This window comes from Monodon monoceros, unplaced genomic scaffold, assembly GCF_005190385.1.
Source record: "Monodon monoceros isolate NGI ecotype Baffin Bay Population unplaced genomic scaffold, NGI_Narwhal_1 Super_Scaffold_20, whole genome shotgun sequence".
Classification (NCBI taxonomy): domain Eukaryota; kingdom Metazoa; phylum Chordata; class Mammalia; order Artiodactyla; family Monodontidae; genus Monodon; species Monodon monoceros.
In genome coordinates this window covers 50,742,604-50,758,224 of record NW_021703777.1, presented here as the reverse complement: position 1 = coordinate 50,758,224, position 15,621 = coordinate 50,742,604, and positions in this window count along the sequence as shown.

Genomic DNA, 15,621 nt, shown 5'->3' with positions numbered 1-15,621 from the left:
GGGGCGGGCCTGCGGCGGTAGAGGCCAGCGTGACGTTGCTCCAGCCTGAGGCCCGCCGTGCGTTCTCCCGGGGAAGTTGTCCCTGGATCCCGGGAACCTGGCAGTGGCGGGCTGCACAGGCTCCGCGGAAGAGGGGTGTGGAGAGTGACCTGTGCTCGCACACAGGCCCCTTGGTGGCGGCAGCAGCAGCCTTAGCGTCTCCCGCCCATCTCTGGGGTCCGCGCTTTTAGCCGCGGCTCGCGCCCGTCTCTGGGGTCCACGCTTTTAGCCGCGGCTCGCGCCCGTCTCTGGAGTTCCTTTAAGCAGCGCTCTTAAACCCCTCTCCTCGCGCACCAGGAAACAAAGAGGGAAGAAAAAGTCTCTTGCCTCTTAGGCAGGTGCAGACTTTTCCCTGAACTCCCTCCCGGCTAGCCGTGGTGCACTAATCCCTTCAGGCTATGTTCAAGCCGCCAACCCCAGTCCTCTCCTTGCACTCCGTCCGAAACGGAAACCCGAGCCTCAGCTTGCAGCCCCGCCCGCCCCGGCGGGTGAGCAGACAAGCCTCTCGGGCTGGTGAGTGCCGGTCGGCACCGATCCTCTGTGCGGGAATCTCCCCGCTTTGCCCTCCGCACCCGTCGCTGTGCACTCCTCCGCGGTGCCGAATCTCCCCACTCCGCCTCCCGCAGTCTGCGCCCGCGAAGGGGCTTCCTAGTGTGTGGAAACTTTTCCTCCTTCACAGCTCCCTCCCACTGGTGCAGGTGCCGTCCTTATTCTTTTGTCTGTTTTTTCTTTTTTCCTTTTGCCCTACCCAGGTACGTGGGGAGTTTCTTGCCTTTTGGGAGGTCTGAGATCTTCTGCCAGCCTTCAGTAGGTGTTCTGTAGGAGTTGTTCCACGTGTAGATGTATTTCTGGTGTATCCGTGGGGAGGAAGGCGATCTCCGCGTCTTACTCTTCTGCCATCTTGAAGCCGTCCCCCTGACATCTTGATTTTGGACTTCTAACCTCCACAACTATGAGAAAATAAATTTCTGTTGTTTTAAGCCTCCTAATTTGTGGTACTGTGGCAGCCTTAGGAAACAAATGCACAGCCACTGTTACCTGAAGGTGAAGTATAGTTCTCTACTACAATAATCTTACAATTGGCCATGTAACTTGCTTTGTCCAATAGAATATGAAAGGACATGACATAGGCCATGTCTGAGCAAAATCTTGGAATGTCTTTGTGTGTTTTGGCTGTCATTCTTGTTGTTATCCTCCACCAAGAGAACATAATGCACCAGATAATACCTCCTCCTTCATCTTCAGTCTTTGAATGAGAAGACAAATGAGGCTCAGCAGAGCCCAACTACACCATAACTGAGTTGTAGCCTTCAAGTGGCATGAGCAAGAAATTAATTTTTCTCATTATAAGTCACTGATGTTTTGCAGTTGTCTGTTCTTTCAATAAATGCCAAATGAGCAAATCCTAGAAAATAAAGCTGTATCTTTCTAAATGAACCAATCTGATTAAACAAATAATGGTCAAATTAATTCATGCCATGATATATATGATACCATATATGATACTGATTAATATAAGGGAGGTACACTGCATTTTAGAAAAATATTACAGAGCACAGTAATCTAGTATTATGGGCCTTTGCACAGATTTAAGGAAAAAAATATGGTTTTATAATACAATAAAGATATCTTGTTTTATCTAGGACATAAGGCATATGTAATTAGAAGTGAAGAGCTATAAAAGGCTTTAAAAATTAGGGTTGGTATTATGAAGAGAATTGGACAATACCTAGAGCTAAGAACATGGGAATATCCGACCTTGGATAAGGATAAGGTCAGATTACTGTTTCAAAAGAACATTTACTCTGACTGTGAAATGGAGAATGTCCCTTATAGATTGTAATATTGTCGTTTTAAAAAAAACAAACAAATCTGGACTTAATAGAAAGAAACTTTATTTAAAAGAATTAAACTATTTCAAGATGACAGGGGATTGGGGGTGTGTGGAGGAAGAACCACTGCAATAGGGAGAACATTCTGACTGATAGATCAGCAAGCATCTTAAGAGTCAGGCAAGGTATATATTATGTGATCTCACTTATGTGTGGAATCTAAGAAGTCAAACTTGTAGAAGCAGAGAGTAGAAAGGTGGTTACCAGGGAGCTGGTGGGTGGGAGAATGGGGAGATATTGGTTAAAGGGTACAAACTTCCAGCCATAAGATGAATAAGTTCTGGGAATCTAATGTAAAGCATGGTGACTATAGTTAATAATACTCAAAAAAAAAATACTCTGTTGTATACTTGAAATTTGCTGAGAGTACATCTTCAGTGTTCTCACCACACAGACAAAGTTAGCCGTACGAGATGATAGACATGTTATTTAACTTGATCATGGTAATCATTTCACAAAGCCTGCTTATATCAAATCATCACATTACACAACTTAAATGTACACAGTTTTTATTTGTTGGTTATACCTTAGGAAAGCTGGGGGTGGGAGAGCTAGGCAAAAGGTTTTTTCTTTCATACGGAGAAGTCAACAAGGTTAGAAAGAACCATGAGTGGAGAAGTGGGATGAAGGGTGGTGTGATGGAATAGAGAATCAGAGAATGCCTCACCCTGAGGCCAGCCTATTCTCAGATGGGCTGTTAAAAAGGGTTTGTTACTACTCAGCCATGTAAAAAGATGAAATATTGCCATTTTTAACAACATAGATAGATCTTAAGGATATTATGATAAGTGAAATAAGTCAGACAGAGAAAGACAAATACTGTATGATTTCATTCATATGTGGAATCTAAAAAACAAACTAACAAAAACACAAAGTAAATGAACAAACCAAACCAAACGAAAATGAACACAGATACAGAGGACAGAGTAATGGTTACCAAAGGAGAATGGGTGGGGGAAGAGGGGGAAATGGATAAAGAGGCTAACTGTATGATAATAGATGGAAACTAAATTTTTGGTGGTGAGCACGGTGTAGTCTATACAGAAGTAGAAATATAATGTTGTACACATGAAACTTATATAATGTTCTAAACCAATGTTACCTCAATAAAAAAATAAATTTTATAAAATGGGGTTGTTTATTGATTCAGGCAGATGGTAGGACAAAGTTCAGGCTTCTGGGGGAAGGAAAGAATCATAACCAAAGTTTAGTCAACAAACATTTTGTTCAGTTAATCATTTACAAGGCAAGAATGGAAATGTGGAGGGTAACTGTGTCTGTGTTACTGGTAAAAAAGGGGACATCTGTGACTCTTACCAAAGTCATATAGGAAAGGGTGTTTCTTTGCAATAATCCCTTTTCCAGAGGACAACAGGTAAAGTTCAATGTTGTCAGCATAATTGTGAATTCACTGAGATGAGAAATCAAATGTAATTTTTTCCCTTGAAGTTCATGGTGCCCTCCATAGAATACCAAACAAGAGAGTGAATGAAAATAGACCTGATAGTGAGACTACCTGGTCTCCTTGTGATGAACTGAGCAATACAAGTGTATTATTTTAACTACTATTTCTTAATATAAAAGAGAATAACACATCTTCTCTTACTATAAGGAATGGGGCAAATATGAAAATCTTTGGAAATGCTTTGTAAATTGCAAAACATCAGACATGAGTTTAATATGTGTAAAATGAATATTGGCTGAACAAATGAGTGTGTGCAGAGGTGCAAGGGGACAGAAAGAGCCCAGTGTTCTCTCTGCTAGTTTGTTAGAACATACTGCTTCCTCGGCCCTAAATTGCCTCCACATCTTTCTTAAGTAGGAAAGAGTAAATTAGGTTTAGCTTGCCAGAGATAGCAACTTTGAATTCTGTGCTGTCCAGCACATATCAAAAGCCAGGTTATGAAAAACAATATTTATAGAGAGCTGTTTGAGGGAGCGAATTCTATCTGTTTCTCTGGATATTTTAAAATGCTACTTTTGGATTAAGGCAGGCCGTCAAAGAGCTATGTACTTACGCTCACTTATTTTGTCTTCTCATAGAATAATTTCATTGAGCCAAGACTCGATACAGGAGTCTGATGGAGTGGCTTAGAGCTCCGACTCTAGACTTGGGGCAGACCTGAATTTAAATACCAGTTCTGTCACTTAATTGTTGTGACCTTGACCAATTGATTGACGCTTCTTGAGGTTTATCTATAAATTATGTTCATATAGTAACTTCCTTATAGGGTTTCTGGAAGATTATATGAAATTATATATTCAAAAAGATGATCACTTTTTCTGGAAATAATAAACATTTTTGGATATGTTTCCAGCAAAAAATGATGTTCTGAACTCTACAGCTTTAGAACCTCAAAAGTCAATTTTGTAAAAGTGACCCTTTTGGTCACAGATGATCAAGAAGGAATTAGATATTCCCCCAGGTAGGGCTAATCAGATTATGACCGGGAATCTAAACCTAGAGGTTCTATAGGATTTGGGGTTGGGCTCTTAAACAATTCAGTTATGGCACCAGAGCAGAAAAGTTCTGTTTGCATTGCAAATTGAAGAGTAGATAGAGCCATACAGGGAGAGAAGAAAAGGGAAGATGTGAGAAAAAGATAAAACCTTGGGAGCTTTTCTCTTTGGCCTCAAGTGTCTTTCTGAATGCTGCACCCCTGACCTTAGGATCCAAGATTACCCTCATGGGAAAACTGTGTGTCTAGTTTCAGAAGCTGTATATTTCTATCACAGACTTCTTCAATTATTTATTCTATTTTTATTTTTTAAAGATTTATTATTTATTTACTTATTTTATTTATTTTTGGCTGCATTGGGTCTTAGTTGTGGCACATGGGCTCTTCCTTGCAGAGTTTGGGCTTCTCTCTAGTTGTGGTGTGCAGGCTCCAGGGTGCGTGGGCTCTGTAGTTGTGGCACATGGGTTCCAGAGAGCATGGGCTCTGTAGTTTGCAGCACTCAGGCTCTCTAGTTGAGGCACATGAGCCCAGTAGTTGTGGCGCGTGGGCTTAGCTGCCCCACGGCATGTGGGATTTCAGTTCCCTGACCAGGGATCAGACCCACATCCCCTGCAAAGAATCTGCATTGCAAGGCAGATTCTTTACCATTGGACCACCAGGGAAGTCCCCTTTTTTATTTTTAGAAAGGAAAATTGAAAATTGGATCAGAATAAGATTAAATGAAAAGGAGAGATTTTATATATGATCCGTGCATGCATGTAAGGAGTGTACTTTATTGATGAAACCAGCATCCTATACTGCTTTAGTATTTAATTAATTTAAATGGAAATCAAGACATACTCAATTATTACTAAATTTAAATATTCTCTCAATAGTTTTTTCTCATACAACATAAACTCCTCAACACAAGTTGAACCCTCATTTGAAAAAATCTCTAATTGCAAAAGTCAATTTATTATTGTTGGGGGAGGAAAAAACTTTATTCTTTTAGGTTCTTCTGACTGAACTAACACTTAAATTGACATGAAGCATTAACAGAAGAAAAATCAAATTTAACTGCATATGCATAGAGCTTCCATAAGACTATGAGGCCCAAGGACAAGTTAGGCAATTGAAGCTTATATGCCATCTGAGAGAAGAAGGGGGTAAGGGTTTGAGGCTTCAGAGAGGAGGAAGTCAATTCACATGGAGATGGAAAAACAAATTTTTGGTAAACAAATGTTTGCTATGCCATAGAGACAGTGGGACACAGAGTGGACTTTGGTCTCCAGGCCCTGCTGAGTTTCCCTGCCACAGTAGCCCATGTTCTCTGCAGATATCTCTGGTGAGAGGGCTCTTCCTGGACAGGGTCCCTTATCTAAATTCTTTTCGGCAGTTAAGGGGAAGGAAAAAAGAAAGACTTCCTGAGCCTTTTGATTCTTCAAAACTATCAGCTCAAACTAACTGTCAAGCCAAGGTGACACATTTTGGGGTGGCAAGTTTTGTTTTACCACCTAATCACTCAAAAAACTGGATTGTAGCTAAGCAAGAATAATTCCACTCAAGAGGATTTGACTAAAGTGAGTTTCATGAGGTTATTTCCAAAGATGCAGGCAAGATTAAGGGACCTGAACTAACAAGGAATAATGAGGCACCCAGAGACTGGCTTCAGTAGAAAGCGATCACCACATTGGCCTGAAGGGGCTAGGGAAAAGGAGATTATGAGAACCCAGTGAGAGCTGGAGAAGAGGCCACCTCACAGGAGTTGACTTTTCTATATGACTTTCCTTAGAATCAGCATATCTAATTAAACTGTAAAACAAACCCTGTATTTTTATCACTTTTGTTTTATTAACTAACTTAGGAAGAATTCTTAACTGTATGAATTTTTGTCTATGTAAAATCACAGAATCTTTCAATTACTCAAGTCTTAGTTTGCATCCTTCTGTAGGTTTCATGATTTTTTTCATTTAAGTCTTACGTGAATCCAGCTTTATGGGGAAGGGTGTTTCATCTTTGTTGCCGTTATTGCTGTTCTTGTTATTACTGCTGCTTTTGTAAATAGTTTTCTTCATTATCTCTTCTATCAAGTGATTCCCTTATTAATTGCAATCTCTTGGAGTTGCATTTCAGAGTAAGCTTTTCACCACTTTGATGGTGGTTACTAAGTGGTCACTAGTTAGTACTCTTCCTGCCCTTCTTCTTTTCACTTCTTCACTATCAGATTTGGCCAATCTCAACTCAAGGGAACAAGTTGACCCCAAATGCCTTAAGTGTTTTCCCCACATTTACATTTTTATTTAAAAAGACATATATAGGGGCTTACCTGGTGGCGCAGCGGTTGAGAGTCCTCCTGCCGATACAGGGGACACGGGTTCGTGCCCCGGTCCGGGAAGATCCCACATGCCGTGGAGCGGCTAGGCCCATGAGCCATGGCCGCTGAGCCTGCACGTCCAGAGACTGTGCTCCGCAACGGGAGAGGCCACAACAGTGAGAGGCCAACATATACAGCCATTGTACCAAGAAAAAAACAAACTATAAAACCAAAAATATTGTAATAGATGAAATGAATATTAAGTATCAATTACACTTCCTAGAAATAATCACATTAATTTTCCTTTTTTTGTCGTATATGTATATATTTGTTTATTTTAGAATAGCCTTAAATATATTGTAGAAAAAGAAGGCATATGAATAAATAAATATAAGTCCTTTCAAACTTTAGATATTCAGGGTTCTTGTTTAAATCTCACTATTTGGGAAATGTTTGAGCAAAATTGATGCAATGTCAATGCAAAAAGAAAATTTCACTTATTAATTGTAGAAATATCAGCTCTTTGAGGGCAAAACTGTATCTTTTCATTATTTGAATTGTTTATTTATAAAGTGCATTTTTATATAAAGAAGTAGAGTAACTTACTGTAGAAGACTTTATACCAGCTGATCAACCTCAGAATTTTCTGAGGTTTTAGACTATGCTTGTGTTAAAGAAAACATTATTCATGACACTTCTTAGAGATTGAAGGTATACTTTATTCAGGACTGCTGCAATTTGTATTGCAATGGAATTGTGCAGTAGGGGAGAGCTATTTGGCTGAGCTTTGAATACAGCAAGGAAATGTGGAAATTTATAGTCAAGGAGCAAATAAGAAGGGGCATGGTGGAAATAAATGGAAAATTAGTAAGAGGGAAAGGTGTTATTCTTGCTAAACTGACCTAACAAGATTCTTGCTGAAGGTAGGCCAGGATGATCAGATATTACCTGGGGGATAGTAGAGGATAAAGGAATTTGGGCAGATATTGTAAGTGATCAGATATTAATCATGGGGGATTCTGGCTAAATGGACTTAGCAAGATTCTGCCAAAACTAGACTCTCCAAGTATTAAGATAATCCCAAGATCAGGCCTAGTTGAGCAGAGGGCTCAGAGAAGCCCGACTAAAGTTTTGTCCTGGAAAGAATTCTTGTGCTACTAGCAGTAAAAGGTCATGCTGCTCTCTACTGGCACATATCAATATCTGCTGCTAGACTGACTGCAGCATTAGTTCATTTTTAGATTTCTGGCCTGGAGCACAGTGAATATCAAAGATAATCCGAAAATTTAAAGATAATCAATTCTACTAATTTTCTGCTGTTTTATTAAGTTCTGTAAGAGTAAATAAATTTTTGTTTCATTTTTTGAAGCAGTTCAAATAGTGATTTATAAATTAATTCGAGAAGCAATGTCTTAGCATCAACTAAGTGCCAGGTATTATGTTAGTCACTGAACACACATAGTTCAATCATAGGTAAATCTTACCTTCAAGGAACTCACACTATTTTAACTATCAGAAAGTGTCATTAAAGATAACAGTAACATACAAAGGAAGTACACAGAGAAAGAGTATGTGCCTTCACTCTCCCATCCATAATCAATTTCAGAAAAAACATTTTTTTCTAGCGTCATTCCCTCAAGTTCTTGAAGCAAACCTGATAGAGCCTGGTAGGAAAGAAGGATTTTAAATTATTTTTCTTATTTTAAGATCATTCCTCAGAAAAGTTCTTTATTCATGTTGTTATTACAACCTTTTCCATTAATTTCAAAAGTGTGCTAATCCACATGAAACCATTTATTCCATAGTCCCTTAGTGGGACTGGAATTCTATGCTGAACTTCAGACAAACTGGAAGAGATCCTGACACAGACCCCAATTCTATCTCCTTGAGGATCAAATGCTTTCCTTGGTCACTCTAATTAGCAGAAAAAAATTCTATGTCAAAAAAGGAAAATATCTAGAACCCCAGTACAAACCTTCCTCCTCTTGCCCACTGATTTGTAAATATTACCCTTTTCGCCCATAGATATGAATACTGCCCACAATTACATTCCAGCTCATCCCGCTCCACTGGACCTTGTGCTTTAATTTATGATACCCCTCCAAGGGGATGAACCCTACACATGGGTCAGGTCCTTTAATTCAGGGGTTATTCCTCTTCTCCTCCCAGCCTTTCGGGCCATCAGAACAGAAGTTAACGTACCCTGAATGGTAAGGAAATGTTTCATACAAGAGGTAATATTTGAGCTAAGTTTTAAGGGATGGATCAAATTTCTTTTAAGAACAAAATGGAAGAGAAGAAATAACATTCTAATTAGAGAGAAGAGCAGGTGTAAGACATCTAATCACTTAGTACTTAAAAATAATGATGTGTATATATTGATATGAAATTATCTCTAAGACATTCTTGAGTGACAAAAACTGGGAAAAAAACAATTCATAAAGTGTCATCTCTTTAAAGTAAAATGAACAATTATATATTTCTTAATATATGTATACATACCTGATTGTATATATATATATATATATATACATATCTGATTGTATATATATATATATATATATATATATATATATATATATATATACAGGCAAAATGCTTGCAAACTGATTTGGAAGAATCTCTGAAAAAGAATATGAAATTGGGTGGTACAAAAGAGAGACTTTGCTTTCTTTAATCATTTGAATTTATAAAATGTGATGGTGTAGGATTGTGTGTATTAGTGTATTACTTGGGAAATTAAAAACTTGTTGAGAAGAAAGAATAAGAATGCTCAATAGAAGAAAAAGAGCATAGATAAAAAGGTGACTGGATGGCAGGACTGCAGAGAAAATATTTTTTAATTTTTGTATAGTTAAGTCTTTCTGAACAAAGAAATCTGGGACCTAGGTTAAGAAACAAGCCTTGGCAGTTAAAAGATGACTGAGATTTACTCTCTGGGAGGTATGTGTTTACATTTGGAAACTTTCCTGGGCTTGCAAAACTGGAGGTATTTGACACATTCCAACCCCTCTGTAGACATTCATTTACATTCCAAAGGATAGGAACCTTGAAACCCTCTCCTTCATTTCCCAATTATAATTTGTTTAAATTAGGGAAATTTAGCTTTCCTTCCTCTCTCTGGACCAGAGGAAGGCAACATGTATATAAACTCATATTTATATTTTTCAGGTTCCACTCCTGTAATGCAAAAACAGTGTTCGTACTTGCAGGCATGTCCATCTGGCTATCACATTACTTCAGAGAAAGAATTAGGGTAAAAAGGAATTAGTAAAGTTATGATGGTGAGTAATAATACCTCTGATCTCTGCACCAGAAATTTTATGTTTACTTTCAGATAATATGAACAAATATAGGTATTAAAAACTTACCACAGCACTGATATTCAATTTCATTGAGTGTCATACTTTTGTGTCAGGGTTGAAGGTGGCTGTCTCCCTGGTGTTTTCCTTTTAAATCCCACCATTTTCAGAACAGAGATTGAAAGACATTATTTTTCCTTTTTTCGTTTCACACATATCTATTGAGGGCCTAGTAGGCACCAAAGTACAACAGTGGATAAGAGCAGATATAATTCCAAATAATGATTAGCATTAATTTCTAATAAGTAAAGCAAGATGATAGGATAAGGAGTAGATTATTTTAAATTTGGTGATCAAGAAATTCATTTTTGAGTAGGTAGCATTTGAACAGAGATCTGAATAAGGAAAGTGAGTGAGCCATAAAGATATTTTAGGGAAGAGCATTCCAGAAAAGAGGGCACAGCAGGTGCAAATGTGCCAAGTATGTTTGGGGATTAGTAAGGCTGTTAGTATGGAAGGAGGAGAAAAATGGATAAGTAGGAGGATAAGAGGTTAACAGCAGTGGAGAGCCAGATTACAGAGGGGTTTGCAGTCTACTGTAACATCTCTGGTTGTTCTGGGAGAACTCATCACAGAGATCTGAGCAGAGGACTGAGAGATCTAATTTCTATTTTAAAAGATTTACCCTGGTGACTGCACTGAAAATAAATGTGAGGTTGGAGGTCAGGCAAGAGTAGAGCAGAAAGAATAGTTGGGGTTTCAACTAAAAAACATACACACACAACAGTGTGAGAGCTGTGAGTTCAGTTTTATTTGGGGCTTACTGAGGACTATAGCCTGGGAGACAGCCTCTCAGATAGCTGTGAGGAACTTCTCTGAAGAGGTAGTGGGGAGGTCAGTATATATACATGATTTTCATGAAGAGGGTACGTGAAACCAAGTCCACATCTCTGTAGAAGGCTGCTGCTAGTCACAGGGAGCAGAAGTCTCCGTTAGTGATTTTAGTACCTCTCTAGGTATGAGAAGATGCAAGATTTTGGGCTCAAGAATTTCTCCTGAATATACCTAACTATCTGAAGGTTTGTTCTGCCAGTTTTCCCAGAGCACAGAGTGTCTCATTCCTAATCTCCACCCCAAACTCCTTTCAGGGTGTGTTAAAGGTCAGCAATCACAGTGGCTAATGACCTAATCCTTGTAGAGCCAGATGGCAAGCAACATTCTTTAGTTGCCAGGAGCTTTTGCAGCTATCCAGGCAATGGCCCATGCTGACTTGGATGAAAATGAAAGTGATGGATTTGGTAAGAAGTAGCCATAGACTCTACAGGATTTGGGAATGGTAAGTGAGAGAGTAAAGTAAAGGATGATTACAAGGTTTGGGGGCTGAGCAAGTCAAAGAATGTTTTATTTGGAATTCACTCCCTTGGATACAAGCTACAGGAAAGGGAGGATAAGAGTTCAGTTTTGGACTCATTAATTTTGAGAGGTCAAATAGATATTTACATGGAGATGGGTAGTAAATGTTGATTTTTAGGGGAGAATTCCAGCATAGAGATAACACTCTATATCCTATAAATGGTTTATTCTGTTCTCCACGAAGTATAATTTTCACTCAGTTTTTTGCTCAAGTATCACTTTCATAGGCATTTCTAGATCAGTTTATATCAAATAGTAACCTTCCCCCAAACTTTAGTCCTTTACTCTTCATTATGATAATTCATAGGATTTATCTCTACATGGCATATTACACATTTGTAAGAATATGTTTGTTTGCTTGTTTGCTTGTTTTCTCTCTCCCTCCATCAGAATAAAATATAGGCTTCATGAAAGTAGAAGATATATTAGTCATAGCAGTTTCTCTGTTAATTACCTAGCACATAATAGTTGATCAATAAATACTTTTGAATCAAAGCATAAATAATGTTCATTTTGATACTTATATGTTTCACATGTTAATATTTTTTGAGTAAAATAATTGTGATTATTCATATATTTTTTCCCAAAACACCTACCCAGGCGTCTAACATTATTAGGTATTAACCTATTTATTTAATTAGTAAATAAAGAACTGAATGATTCGTCATTGACTTTTATTGAATACAATTTTATTTTAACAACTTATTTTGCATATTTGTAGGTAAGGATGCTAAAAGCCTAGGGGGGCTGTCAAACAGAGAGCTTTCTGAATATTCTGAGTGAGAGATTATGTAGGCTATACAGGTACTTCCTTATACCCGGTGTTCCTCTCCTTCCTGGACATTTAGAAAACTGCATTTCTTAGCCACTTTGTCTTTGTCCTTGTCACTGTTGCTCAGAGGGCAGTCCTATTGATGATTGCTCATTCAGACAAAACATGTGTCCCTGGAAATGGAGCCCAGAACATGGTCTCTGACCCAACACTACAACTTAACCTATACACTGAAAATTAGAAGAGCCAGAACAATGGAAACTTTGAGTGTAGTTAAATATCTGTGGTGGTAGAAGGCTCTTGTGGCCTCCTATCAAAAAAGGAACATTCTTTCAGTATTAGCTAGATGCCCCATATTGATTTTGTGCAATAAAACATTGCTGTTGCAAGGGGTTAGAGATTAGGTAGAGGGAAAATGCACTTGAATTCATCAGTTGAGATAGTAGACTATACATCTTTAACTTATTTAGGTAAATCTCTAGGAGCGTGACTGCTGGGTCATATGGTAAGGCAATGTTTAGTTTTGTAAGAAATTGCAGGCTGTTTTCCAAAATGTCCATATTATTTTGCATTCTCACTAGCAATGAATGAAATTTCCTGTTGCTTTGGACCTTACTGAAAAAGAGATAAAAGCTTGATTTTTCAGGGAGTCAATAAACTAAAAACTACACTGTGCCTTTTAGTAAATCACTTTTAAAAGAATAATTACTGAATTACTCAGGAGGTAGAACAGTGGATCAGTAGCTGTTTTTAACACTTACTGCCTCACTCCTTATCATCTACCAAAGAAACTTTTCCAGTATGAATTCGGCCTGTACCAGAATCCAGCCAGCCACAAAAATTGTGGAAAGCTTTGTTCTACCTGAGGACTCAAAAGAAGACAGCTTCGACCTTGGATTCAATGCATTGGGAAGTGACCTATTGGTTACAGAATCTTTTGAATACATGATGAAGAAGCAAAATGCAGCTGGTTTCAATGTCCATTGGAGGACTTGGTCTGTTGGCCCGTGTCTGTAGAATTCTGAATCCCTTAAGCATCTGATTATACTTTGTAATGTATAAGGTGTAATGTATGTTTAATTCCTAAAATATTTTTTCTTCTTGCCGTGTGTTTAATTATTTTCAAACTATTGACTCTATAAGTTGAAGAGCTACCACTTGCTTGATAATTTCCTATCAACTCCAGCTTCAGCTCCCACTGCCACAAAGTAGTATAAACTGAATTCATTTCCTATCATTACTTTTGGAAAATACTTCTCCCAGTTTCCTGTCTTTTTTCTCTCATTTTAAGGATTATCATCATCTCTTGGATATCCTCATAGAGCAGAAAAAAGATACCATGATCATCCTCTCTGCAACCTTTTTCATGGCCATGTCAGGCACCCTGATACACTAAAAGGAAAAACAAAACAACTTTGATGGTGGTTTCTAGCCTGACTGCCTTTGGTGTCTGTTTTATTTAGTTCTGAAAAGAATACTTACTATTTTATAAATAATTCCATGTTCAACAAAGAATCCATGTACATTCGACTTCACTTCCCCTAGCAGTATAATTTATTAATTTATTCCATAATTGACAAACAAATGAATGAATATATCTGTGAATTATATAAATATTTTGCTCTATGAAGGAACATAAAACAAGAAGGGAAATATAAAACAGAGCTCTGAGAGTTATAGGTATAAGACATGCAAAAACTATTGTGAAAAAATAAACTTGAGATGCCCTTGATAGATGAGTAGAACTTTGGCAGGACAAGAAGAGTGGAAAAATAATTATGGCCAAAGAAAACAGGGTGAACAAATGCAGAAATGAAAGGTTAGCAGACATTTGGTCCTATCCAAAACCATTTGGCAGGAACCAAATATGCTCATGGATGTTTTGGATAGAACCAAATATCAAGGACCTTTTGCAGTAGACCAAATGTCTTATGGACCAAATGTCTTACAGACATTTTGGGCAGGACCAAACATTCTGCAAGGAAATAAAACATCAAGGGCATTTTCCTAAAACAATAATCAGTAGAGAATCATAGAATACAAGCTGCTAAATACTAAGTAGGAGATAATATTTGAGAGATAAATGGAAACTTATTGTGAATGGCTTTTTAAAAATAAAGTTATTTGTTTTTATTTATTTATTTTTGGCTGCGTTAGGTGTTCATTGCTACAAGTGGGCTTTCTTTAGTTGCGGTGAGTGGGGGCTACTCTTCATTGCAGTGCACCGGCTTCTCATTGTGGCGGCTTCTCTTGTTGCAGAGCATGGGCTCTAGGCATGTGGGCTTCAGTAGTTGTGGCTCAAGGGCTCTAGAGCACAGGCTCAGTAGTTGTGGCACACAGGTGGATTTTTAACCACTCCACCACCAGGGAAGTCCCTGAATGGCTTTTTTTGCTTGACTCAGGAGATTTTACTTAATTTAGTAGATAGATATCTGTGAGTAATTACTGGAGAAGATTGAGATTGAAAAAGTGGAGAAAACATACATTCTGAGCTTAGGACACTTCCAAAGAAGGAAAAGAAACATAGGAATTAAGACAATTTAGGACAGCATAAGGGCACGAAATATATGAAAATCTATATGTGGACTTGTGGAAATATGGAAAGACACTGCTCCATAGAGAAGAAAAAGGTTACCAAAAAAGGAAATGAGAAGGTTCTTTAGTTTTATCTCAAGCTAGTTCAAGAAATACCAAGATTCAAATTACTCAAACTTATCTCAATACTTCCTATACACACTCCTCTTTCTCTCGTCCAACTGGTACTCAATCCAAGATCACATTGTCTTAAAATTCATAACTTGGTCATAAACAGTGTAAGATGATAGAATTAATTTGCATTTGATTTAAAATATTAATGGCTTTTAACTCGTAGCTTAGTCAAATAATTTCCTGTGTTTTCTTCTAGCCTTTGATCTCAATTTCTACCAAATTGTTCTAAGCACTTCAGAAAGGGGAACAGCTTTGGTCGCTTGCATGTATCCTGTCTTTTCGGTGTGAACTGGATTTCAGAGTCTTTAAAGATTTAGTGCATGAGGGAAAGTTTGTCTTTACAGGAAATTTTTCATAATAAATGCAGTATAAATGGTGGAATAAGAAAAATCAATATTTCTCAAATCAGCCTAAATCAAGGATAAGATTTTTCAGAGGAAAGCAACACCATTATGTAAACAGAATATCTGTCATCCCCTGAACCCACTATCAATAGTATCACCAAATGTGAGAGAACCAGATAATATTAGTCATCTGATGTGGTACAATTTGACATACATAATTATGCATGAAGTATTATTGAAAAAAATAATAAACTTGAATTTAAACTTTAGATCTAACGTCTAGTCTACAAGATAAGTGGGAGATAAAAGAACAATTTAACATCACCAGGAAGCAACTAGAATGCAGTTTTTAGAATGCAAGATTTCAAAATTCAGAAAGACTAGGGTTTTCTTTAGCA